General features: G+C 41.5%; 1 protein-coding gene across 1 annotated transcript in view; it reads right to left on the bottom strand.

Moving 5' to 3' along the window:
* The window catches only part of cdh6 (cadherin 6), a 29,843-nt gene extending 18,557 nt beyond the window's left edge, over window positions 1-11,286 (bottom strand). Inside the window, exon 1 of the mRNA XM_017705978.2 lies at window positions 11,157-11,286. The gene's annotated coding sequence lies outside the window, so the exon portion shown is untranslated. The remainder of the gene's footprint in view (window positions 1-11,156) is intronic.
* Between the last annotated feature and the right edge of the window lie 1,017 nt (window positions 11,287-12,303).

Raw genomic sequence — 12,303 nt, 5'->3', positions numbered from 1 at the left:
ATAATCAGCAATCACCCCGTTTCCTGTTTCCACATCAATCTTAAGGCTTGTCTGCAGCCCAATGCCTGGCCTTCCTCCCTTTCACTCTTTATCGAGTAGATTGCAAATGTAATTGCACTGGGTTTGGGAGGAAGGGAAGATAGCCATTCCTTTCATGAACTGCTTTTAAGTGCCTTCAGTTTTTGATTTACTATATTGCCTGTGACATTTGCATACACATCTCCATCAATATAAGAAGACAGCAGGTCAGTGTGTCTGTACAATGTGAGAGAAAGAGAGGTGCTTAAGGGCCACCAATTCAGCTGAAAAAGCATATTAGTACTGCAGGATTTCCTCATACATACATGCACACACTCTTTCAATGCTATTGCCATTCTGATGTAGGTCTCTGTTGAGCTTTCCATTTTGTTCAGCTTTATGAATTGGCTTAATTGAATAAGGTAACAATAGATACTGGGTCATATTGATTTGCTGTCAAACTCAATGAGCTTGAATGTACCATGGGACCTCTAGAATGTACATGTGTGTAGTTGTGGGTGCGTATAACAAAGAAAGAAATAAGGAGATGTCGGCTCTCCCATGTCTCACAATTCTAGTTTATGGAGGCTGGTCTTTATAGATTTTTGGAGTCCAAACTCCAGAGAAAGGGCTCCTGGAGCACATTAGTCAAACTCAGGGAGCCATTTCGCACAGCTCTATGACCTGGCAAATCCCCTGACACAGTCCTGCCGGGGGAAGTCAGCTGGATCTAAAGCGGTTTTGTTACATGGCGTGGCCGAGGGAGCAGACACAGCTTCCACCACAAAATGTCTCCCCGTTCATTTATGAGCCCGACCCGCTGCGAGGGAAGCAGGCGAAGGAGCACAGAAGCTTCCCTGCTGTCCATAAACATAACTGCACAGTCTAGAAAACTCGACGTGACACCTTGACTTCACACTGTCCATCATTTCAGAGCTCCTAGCACAATTCCACGATGAGGCAGGATGTTTGTGGGTATGTTCTGACACTACAAGCGTGAAAGGAAATAAATAAAAAAAAACACACCAGCGTCAAATTAATATAGGCAGTATTAGAAGGTTGTTCAGAGCACATTATATATTTACATGAGTTTCAAATGTATACTGTAGATCAGAGGTCTTTAATTAAAATCCAATAAGGTCCAGTTAAAGAAAAGGTCCTCAAGCAAAGATCTGGAACGTCATAATGTCTAACTTGCGTCATGATTCAGTGCCATGTACTGTAAACTGAAGTAGCCTAGTAGGTATATCAACAATTTATGTAGTCAACAACTGATTGTCAAATCAAATTAAGCATAATTCAGTGATAATTCAACAACACGTTGTCAGTTTTCTCATTTTAGAGAACACCTTTTATTCTCTGACTGCCTGTCACGCCTTGTCTCTCGACCTGTGTGTGCGTCACTCACTGGAGTCTCAGTGCTCACTGTAATGCACTGATCTGACTGACTGATCTGATTCGCCGTCACGTGTGATATTTACAATGCATGCGACTGATCTATGAGTTTCAAGGGCCACAAAAACCGTACCATAAAGGCTAGAAAGGTTATGCTGATTTAAACAGGACCACCTGGTCGACATTAAATGATTCTCAAAAGTTTAACGATTATAGGTCCAGGTCCACATAGGACAGCATGTGGGTCCGGAGTCTGCCTATTACTGACCTCTGCTGTAGATGCTTTTTATCCATTACCTTATACATTACAGTGTTTAACTCCAAAATTTAGTGTAATAGAAAAGGTCTTTATGTTATTTCTTTAGAATGATACAATTATGTTTTAACATAGGCCTCATACATTAGGACTCTTTCAATAACAAGGATAAATCTGGTAACGTGTTCACAGAAGACACCGAATAATTAGCAGAAGTGATGGCTGTTTTCAGAGAACTTAGCATGTAGTCTGACCTTGAGACATCAGCTGTTCTCTCTTTTTTTTTAAACGGCTTGTTTTTATCCATTCTCAAAGGCACAGTCCCCTCAGAGTCTCTTGGGACTCTGCAAGACAGAGTTGGGGGGTGTACGAAAGGACGGACAGGCAGGGGTTTGGGGGGGGGGGGGGGTGGGGGGGGGGGGGTGAGGGGGGGGGGGTGGGAACACCTGTGGAGGACACGGGGAGCCAGCAGGACAAGGGGAGTGAGCGAACAAACGTGCGTGTGTGTGTGTGAGGCAGGGGCTCTAAGCGTGGCCCTTGCTGATAGCCCTGCCACACAGCAGACAGCACAGCACTCCTGATGAGTCCCGCAGGGGCAATTAGGAGCGAGAGAAGAAGAATGTCAGCCACGGGCGGCGACAGGTAACAAGTTCTGCTGCAGGAAGTACGGCGCAGCAGAGCAGAGAGCAAGGCACAGCCAGCTAACACCAACACACTGTCTCCCAGTTCCCCCATATAATGAATAAGGCACTGGACCACTGCCCATTAACTAGATATACCCGGCTCTTGGGTTTTTTAAATAGGCCAGTCATGTTTTGCATGCTAATCTTACATGATAACGGCGCTTAGGATAGTGGTGGCTGAATAAATGTTTGATTACACTGAATTGATATTCGGACGTTTTTTTTTCCCCCCACCGGCACTCTATTAGAAGATCGGTGGAGCAGCTCTCATATAGTGGCTGCATCAGTGAGCTCTGGAAATGAAAACAGTGCGACCGAACCCCCTCATCTCACTTGCGCAAAATGGAAGGAGACACATGCCATGTTGGATTGTGGTCGGCCCCTCTCTCAACGGCAAGCAGCAAGGCAGGAGAGGCAAAGTGAGGATCAGGTAAAGGCAAATTGAGTCTGGGTGGCACACTCGAGCTGATCAGAGCTGATCCTGTTTCCATTCTGTGGACTAGCTGGCCAAGCAGCCAATTCGTGTCATTCCCCAGGGCACAGTGGGTAATCGATACCTATCGATCCGTCTGTTTGGGGGAAAAAGGCTGTCTAGACAGCTGGGTTTTAGGATGCTAAGGTATCACTTCTCCTGCAACGCTCCTGGAGAATGATGATTGATTTATTCATCTCACTCATAATTTTTCCATATCGAAAACATCCATTCCACGTCCATTTATAAAAAGCTATTTATTCCCATCTACAACCAGCCCATATACAATTACACCCCTTAAGAGGCACAAGGAATCAGCGGTTGGAAGACACTGAAAGAAATCTGCTTCAGGTCATGTTCGAAAACACAACTGACCCAGTCCACTGGATAAACATAACCATAAGCTTCACTTCATGCACTTGGGCATAGCGGCAAGTGATAATTCTTTCCTTATGACCACTTGTTGAGGCACAGCGAAGTGGAAGAAGCCTGAAACATGTGACACATTGGCTGCTGATACTTAATGCGGTGGGTTGCCATACCATGCAAGGCGTAATCCTGCAGCCTAGGCCCCTATTAGACACAAGAGTCCCCCTAGCCTCCCCCACTAATCTCTTGTGCAACATGTGCGCCTTAATCTCAACAGTAGGACATAATGGATTCAAATGTTGGAGTTCCTTATATATATATATATATATATATATATATATATATATATTTTTTTTTTTTTTTTTTTTTTTTTTTGCTGAATGGGATGGCCATGTGCACCAACACAATTAGTGTCAGGGAGCGCTGCCCAGACCAGATGGGACCTCTTAATTACGTAATGCGAGAGGCCATAATGTGGTCTGGAAGCAATACTGTGCCAATGACTCTGCTTCTTCTGCTCAGCCTCAATGGAGGCGTAAAAAATGGCAAGCTTTTTAAGGTGCTGTCGTCTTGGAGCAGGCTGCTTTGTGAATTAAACAAAGCAATTCAGCTGTACGTGCTAAAAACCAGTGGTCCTGAAGACACCATTCAGGTATGCGACATTCATTCGCTCGTGAAGGGACTCAACCACGGCCCGCAACTCACTGCAGCCTGAGTCTCCATTGTCTCTCCATGCACACTATTCAAATAGAAGACACAAAGCACCTGTTAACCTGGGTTTGTGTGTGGCACTGGCGTTTACAGTCCCGTCTGTGAGTTTCCTCTGTCATCTAGTGCCTGTATTGTGGAGTCTTTGTTTGGTTTTCCCTGTGTGAGGGGAGGAGACGCCATGAGAACTGAAGCTTTCGGCGTAAAGAACTCTGTGGGAGCTCTCGGGTCAGCAGTTTCCCCTCAGCATTGTGGTCGAGTACTGGAATGCAGTCCCCCATTGCAATGCAAATGCACCTCACTGTGTGCGAGACTGGCTGTGTTTATGTGTGCGTATACGTGTGTGTGTTTGTTTGCTTGTCACTTCCACCTCACTGACAAAATACGCAGATCAGAAGCCCACCCTGCTAATAGAGTTGTTGATGCTATAGTCAAAGTCAGGGTGAACTTTTCGCGCATCATCGTTGATATTTATTGCGTGTTTTTCCCACAAGGCCTTTAACAGCCTGACAGCACCATTAACTCATCCACAGACTCAAACCCATCTTGAAACTTTGGCACTTAACTTAGGTAATCACAGCAGACCAGCACTTCAGACTGGCAGCTCCATAACTATCACAGCCTCGCAATACATTTCAATTTGTGGGGGAAGATTTACATGCAGGTACCCAAATGAAAAACCTCTACTCTGAGTAATAACTCAGTATGTGCTTATATGCCTGCACCCTCGCCTTGTACAGCCTTTAAAATATGTGTTTCTTTTTTCTTTTTTTTACAATCAAGGTAACAATGCTTTCATTTTAAAAGGTCAGGCTAAGTCATCTTGATTGCAATCACAACATCGTCTGACATTTTGATTCTGCTCCTTTGCTGGTATTAGAGTTTAAGCTGCACAACAAAGAGAAAGGGAGAGGTGGGGGGGGGGGGGGCATGTATCAACAAATTAATCGATAATGACATTTATTGACATTAACAACCACAGAAATAGAATTGAAAACCCAAAGCTGTACAGCTATAAATAAATGAAGGCCTGTGGCAGCATCTAGGAATTTTGTAGAATTAAAATATGACTTTGATATGATAAAATATGAGGTTGTTCGAGGAAAAAGGAGAAAGAAGTTAAAAGACACTGATTAAACCGATTTTTTTCCTTATTCTCCTTTTCCCAGCTCATCCTCCGTCTGTAGGCCATAAGGTGCCGTAGGACTGCTGAACTTTCTGGCCCGGGCTTGTCAGGTTATTAGTCCACACGTGTCTTGCTGCTCTTGTACAAAAGAAATGGGTTTGTTCTTTTCACAAGGGTCTCTGCTTGGCTTCCATATGAAGTGCACAAACCATACAGAAATCTGAACACATTGGTTGAATTCACTGCTGAGTGTGGCTGGAGCACATGACCTTTCTGTGGCCACACTCGGCTGTCCACTGCAGCAGCAATTCTCCTGCGAATAGGCTTTTGGCTTAGAGCACCATCAGTATGATGGATTTTTCACAGATAGAAAATAAGTAAACACAACCCAAAAGTGCCAGGTCACAAGCAAGACCCAGGCCTCCAAAACGGTTACAGGGTTAAGATCATGTAAACTCATGTACTCCTAGAGATAATGTTGATCCAATACCCAGTATCGGTACAGGATCGAATCTCGGTGGAAAAAAGAATGAATCCAGTTCAAGTGTGATGTGATGACAACATCAGCAGCTAAATGTTACACCAAAAAAGTTCCAATTCCTTTAGTTTAAATAGTCTAAATGTGCACAGTAAGTCATACTCTGATATGTCTGTTTATTTCTTCCTTTAGGGCAGTTCAGTGTCATGAGCGTGGTGCTTTAAGATGACCATCTTAAGTGGCATGGGTAAATTAAAATAGCTCAATTTAACCTCTTATTCTCCTGGGTACATTTTGTTTTGTCCATCTAAATTTATGTGACCAAATCGTAAGGCAAATCGTTCAGTAACTGCATTAAATAAATGTAAATGTTAATTTTCTTTATTTTTTTGTAAAAGATCCCCTAAAATTAGAAAATGTGTTTTATGATTACACATATTGCTATATGCTTACAATCTACTGCTGAATGCCAATAATGGAGATATGAGGTTTTGTTCCGACAGCAATGATATATATATATATATATATATATATATATATATATATATATATATATATTTAAAAACATTAGAAGTAAGGATGTTTTTTTCCTTCTCCTGTAAAGTTCTCATTTTGGAGATACAAGGTTTTGTTCCAACAGCAGTTTAAATTACATTACCCATCTATTTGACTGGAATGAAGACTCATACGACACCCATGTTTTAAATGTAGCTTATGATATATGAAAGTTATGAAGAATATGATGAAGTGTGTTTTGGAAGCATCAGTGTTCTCAAGGAGTTGAAGAGGTTAAAGCCGATAGGAAAAATCGGACCAGAATCTACATCAAAAAAGAAAAAGCGGTACTGTGCAACCTGTAATACTCACTCTACCATCTTGTGATACCATCTCTTTACTCTGATGGCTTTGGAAATCTGTTTTTTCTCAGCCTTGACATAATATAGGAGGTTCACAAGAAACACTGCATGTCTGGATGTTGTGTCACTCTTGTGTAACAGACTTGGCAAGCTCTGCTAGTGAGTAATTTGTGTCTACTGATCCACTCTCAGTTTAGATTGACTTGTGAAGTAAGAGAGAATAATCAATTGAAAGAACAAAGACACCAGAGGAGCAACCCAAGTTAATGGCGTTAGGCCATTATCAGTTTATACCGAATGTGGGGAAACGAGAACACGACTGGAAGTTTTCCCAAATATAGAACCAAAGGTGATTCTTGACAACTCCAACTGTGGGAGTCATTACTTGCAGACATTCTCAGTGGGCTCTATTACTAATGTTATCAGCAGTGAGATAATAAGGCATGGAAATTATACCATACCACCAAGGGTTCAAGAAATTAATGCCAAGTTCGCTGCACTTCTGCAGCATTTTTGAATTCGATTATTCCTATAGCCATGCCTTTCCAGCAATCCAGATACTGATCTGTAATTCTAAAAAAAGGCAAACATGCGAAAATGGGGAAAGATAGTGGTTTTAGATGGTTTGAGTGGATTAATTAAGTCCAGAAGAAACGGGTGCGTCAGCTTACCGTGTATCTGATCACATCAGGGGAGACTGTTCGGTTCAGTTACGCATTCACAAGTGTACCATAAATCAAACCATCTATGAGGAGTAAGCCAGTTCTACAGGCCAGTGTCTTCAATCTTAAAATGACAAGATCAAGGTGGCTTCCATGATAAGTTGGATAGAAAGTGGTTTCCTCTGTGACTTAAAGCAGGAACATTCAGAAAACGCCTGCACACAAGAGATAGAATCACACTGTGGTTCACACCCATGGAACATGTGCACTAGCTGCAACAATATGGTGCTTAATCAGTGGTTGACCTTCGACGGCAGGGTCACGGCGATTACTATGTAAAACCGAGATCATTAGAGGTCACCTTCACCATGTGCTTGACGAATAAATCACTTTACCACTAACAGAGAGGCTGAAGATCTTCTGACACACCTCGCTGGTAGCAAGATGTCTCCACGATCAGTATTCCATCTGCACACACCGCACAATTCACAAAGAGAGCAGGCCGATCCTTATTTATTCTAATGCACAGGCCCTGAATGGCAGAAATATTCATTGTGCATTTAAAATTCCGTTTTAAGTTTGTTTTTCATCATCCATGCCATTTTTTCCCCCAAATTCTCCCTCCCTCTCTGTGATCTGCCCTGTCATCTCAGTCACTGTCTGATGTGAGCTATATGGAGCGCATCCAAAGCTGTCTCACTCTGTGGCTATTTCTTCTATAGGGATGACGGGGATGGCAGAAAGAAACAAGGCCCACGATCAGTGTATCTTAAAGAGCAGTGCTTCATCGCTTTAGCATCGGCTCTCTCCATCTTCATCATGTTGCATTTATATTCTTTGAGATCTAAAAAAGACTTTAAAATAAACATTTTTACTCAGAAAAGTTTCATTACTGGGGGGCCCTCAGGCTAAGCTTTTAGTGCGCCGACCAAAAAAAATAGTAGAAACGCAAGCCCTATTATGGAAATCATTCATATCCACTTATGAATCCAATTACTAAGCATCTGTGTCTTAGTGAATTACTAAATAAAGCCAAAAGTACACAAATTAGCCAACAAAAATAGCCCCATCTTCTACAAAGGGATTAGAACGAAAAAAAACAACAGATGGTATAAATATTTTTTAAAAGAGTTTTGGACATACACTCCCATTGTTTCCAAATCTGGACACATTTAAAGACCAAAAAAATGCTGAAATCATTCTCTGAACATGCTGAAACTCTATCTCTTTCTCTTGAAACTGCAGTTTCTTTGAAATGGCTGCCTGTGTTTTCAGCAGTTCAGCTGTAACTATCTCAAAGTGCTCTTCTTTGACATTGCGATAGCCATGAAAAATTCCATTAGTGACGTAATGGCACTACACATGGCTTCATAAATCACTCTGGGGTGAAATTAATTACAGGCGTCTGCTAATCAATGTTATCCAGCTCCATCTCCGGCAGCAAACGCAGCTGACTATGGGCCATTGTCGTGTCAGGTGACAGCGGGCACTGATCTAATTAGCATACAAAAGTACGCAAAAAGAATTTGCATACAGACATCTTTTCAGCTTGGCTGACTGAACTCTAAACTAAAAAAAAAAAAAAACTAAACTCCTCGTTTACATAACAAATAAAAGGCTATTTTGAACATCTGAATGATGCAGGGTTGTACTTTTAAAGTTGTGCTTTCCAGTCCAGGCCAAGACAGAATTAAATGCTGTGAGGTGGGGCTCTACTAAAGGTCTGGAAGCACACTGCTCCTAAAAAAGTCAGAGGCGGTACTGTCAAATTTCTTATAAATAAAAAATGAAAAATTTGAAAGTTATACGAAACGTCATATCAAATGTTCCAAAGTGAGTGGAAAGAAACAGCAGCCTGTTTTCATTAAATAGCCATTTTAAAATGTCAGAATTCATTAAAAGGATCCAAACTCATGTGTAAAGTTCCTGTGGGAGTACGTAAACATGTTTATATGTATGCACTTATTTATTTAATTATTATACTAAGCCTTTTGCCAGCATTAAACATTAAAAAGTGTAGTTAATAACATTATCAGCATGGTCTCACAGTCACGCAACATGTTATATTTACAAACTCGTTTTAGTACAAATTTTCATTTCGTCTGCCACACATCAGATACTTTCTTCCAATGTAATTTGAAGGAACATGTCTGGGTTTAAGCCCCACACTCAGGCCATAAAATAAACTAATAAGAGTTAAACGCAACCCATAACTAAATGACGGACATATATGTTCACCCCCAAAAATGAGCTGAGAGTAAAACCATTTCAAGCACATGATTTGATTTCATAAATGCCTTTTCCCTCTCCATTTTTCTGGAAAACAGCAGTGGACCAGAAAAACTGAAATCCAGAAATAAGCATCCCCATTACTTGCATGACCACCCCAAGCATGAAATAAAACCACAAGGATCTCAAACCCAAAATAAAACCATGAACATCTCACACTTGAATTATTACCATGAACATCTTAAACCTGAAATACAACTACAAACATCTCACACTCAATTACCATGAACAACTCAAACAAGAAGAACAGCCATGAACATCTCAAACCCAAAATACTACCATGAATCTCTCAAACCCAAAATACAACCACCAACATCTCAAACCCAAACTACAACTACCAACATCTCAAACTCAAAATACAACTACCAACATCTCAAACCCAAAATACAACTACGAACATCTCAAACCCAAAATACAACTACGAACATCTCAAACTCAAAATACAACTACCAACATCTCAAACCCAAAATACAACTACCAACATCTCAAACCCAAAATACTACCATGAATCTCTCAAACCCAAACTACAACCACCAACATCTCAAACTCAAAATACAACTACGAACATCTCAAACTCAAAATACAACTACCAACATCTCAAACCCAAAATACAACTACGAACATCTCAATCACAAAATACAACTATGAACATCTCAAACCCAAAATACAACTACGAACATCTCAGTCACAAAATACAACTACTAACATCTCAAACCCTAAATACAACTACCAACATCTCAAACCCAAAACACAACTACGAACATCTCAAACTCAAAATACAACTACCAACATCTCAAACTCAAAATACAACTACCAACCTCTCAAACTCAAAATTACAACCATGAACTTCTCAAACTCAGAATTCAACTACCAACATCTCACACGCAAATTATCACCCTGAACATCTCAAACGAGAAGAACAACCATGAACATCTCAAACCCAAATTACTTCCATGAATATCTCACCGCATTTACCAGCACAGCCAGCCATGAGTACAGTCAGCCTTTCAAACCCACATTACGGTATCTTCTTCATCTAAAGACTTTCTCCCTGAACATTTATTACCAAAGACATGTGATAAAATATACCAACAGCAGAATTAGCATACATTTCCCTGGCCTACATCCAGGCAGCAGGGCCAGCCCTGAAGCAAAGACGCTAAATAATAATACGGTGAAATGCATTCCTGTATTAAAAGCTGGAGATTAGAGATATTGCTGACTCTGTGAGAAATTCACTCAGTTTTTATTCTCTTTTTCAGTCTATTCCCTCTCAGGGGATCTGCTGCCTCCATCACACCGCAGGCAGCACTAAACTTTCAGCGCGGCAGGTTAATATTACTGGCCATAATTACTCGCACAAAAACAAATGAATGTGCAACTCGGCGACTTAAACGGTGAAAAAGACCCAGCGTTGTAAAACAGGGCTAGGCTAACCCACACGTCTGTCATTACCCCCAAAACACTTTAATATTGCTAGGTTAACATCACGTTCTCCACACATATATATAAGCTAGCAAGTTAGAACATGAGCTGAAAACTTAACTAAGTAGCTGTTAATGTTGATAAAAGACAGTCATACATTTTGTCTCATATTTGTACCAATAAAAGAAGTATAGTTAACATCTTCGTTCCCCGTTTGGTGAAGTGAGTAACGCTATCTCCCTCAGTGTCGCGTATAACCGTTAACCTCAGGCTGCAGTCGGACTAATAAAGTGATATTAGCCCACAAGGTGAACGGAGGCGTATTAATGTAGTGTAAGATATTTAGTTCTTTCAAAGTGCAGGACAAAAAAAGTGAATATAACCCCCAAAAATTGAAATAAAACCGAAGGAGTCTTACCTCAGCGTCGAGCAGGCGACCGTTACTCCGAGCTGAGAGGATGCGAGTACGTTGGGTGCGCGAGAGAAACTGTTTGAGAGAGGGAGTCTCGCGCTCTCCTAGCGACTTATCAACGAGTCGTTCATTTCAACCGGATCTTTCGTCGCAAATTGCGCGAACCGATTCACGAGTTCACGCTGAATCGCACTGACTGAAGAGACCCCTAGTACAGCTCGGATGAAACTCTTTCACAGCTTAACGTCAGAAAACGAATGTTTCACGTGATGGCTAACGGACATCAGACTGAATGGATATTAGAATTAAGTCGAACCGACTGACTGCAACTGACTCACTTGATGAGTCGTTTCATGTGGAGGAGGGGAGAATGAAGTTTACTTAACTAATCACTTTGGACTCAAACTCGCTCTCAGAGTCGAGTGGAGGGAAGAAGGGAATTAAGAAAAATCAATCGATTGATCATCGTCACAGAGACAAAGGTGATGAGAATGAAGCTGACTTGACTCACGAATCAATGAGTCATTTACTCGGACGTTCGATTTCTCAAAGCTGTCACTTCGAGAGAATCGGTTCGTTTAACTGAATCGAAGTCTCCACCCCGTCCCACCCCCCTCGCCGTCGTCCTCCCACCGACGCGTAGCATCACCGGCTCTTGGAGCCGAACGCGAACTCCGCCGCTGACTGGCTGTGGTTCGCGCCTCCACAGCTGAGCTCCGAAAATGAATCCCAAACCGTGGCGTTTCTGTGAGGAGAATTTTGGAGAACGGCCTCTGATTTAACTTATGTAGGCTCAGTTGGCCACGAAGAATTACATTAAAGCGGGATTCTGTCGATTTCTCAAACTTAATTCGTTTAACTTGTGAACAAAGTCACTCAAAGTGGATGTGAAATGTTCTGGAGAAGCTTAGCTACCAACAGGAAACTGAAACTGAAACTGCTTAAATCTAATCAGTTTAGTCACCAAGCTCAGACTAAACTCAAGACTGAAGCTTGTTACAGCCTTCTGAAAAAAACCTGTTGAAACCACTAAGTGCTTCTTTTGCTCACTGATGGTTTTGTAATGTGTTTTGGCTTTTCTTAATGGGTTAATATCACAATGTTAAGGCTCCTAATGGTTTAACAGGTGACCAACAGCTGATTCTAAATGTAT

The sequence above is a fragment of the Pygocentrus nattereri genome, chromosome 19 (genome assembly GCF_015220715.1).
Source record: "Pygocentrus nattereri isolate fPygNat1 chromosome 19, fPygNat1.pri, whole genome shotgun sequence".
In the NCBI taxonomy this organism is placed as follows: Eukaryota; Metazoa; Chordata; class Actinopteri; order Characiformes; family Serrasalmidae; genus Pygocentrus; species Pygocentrus nattereri.
The sequence above is the reverse complement of the archived record's forward strand: the minus strand, read 5'-3'. Positions and strand labels throughout refer to the sequence as shown.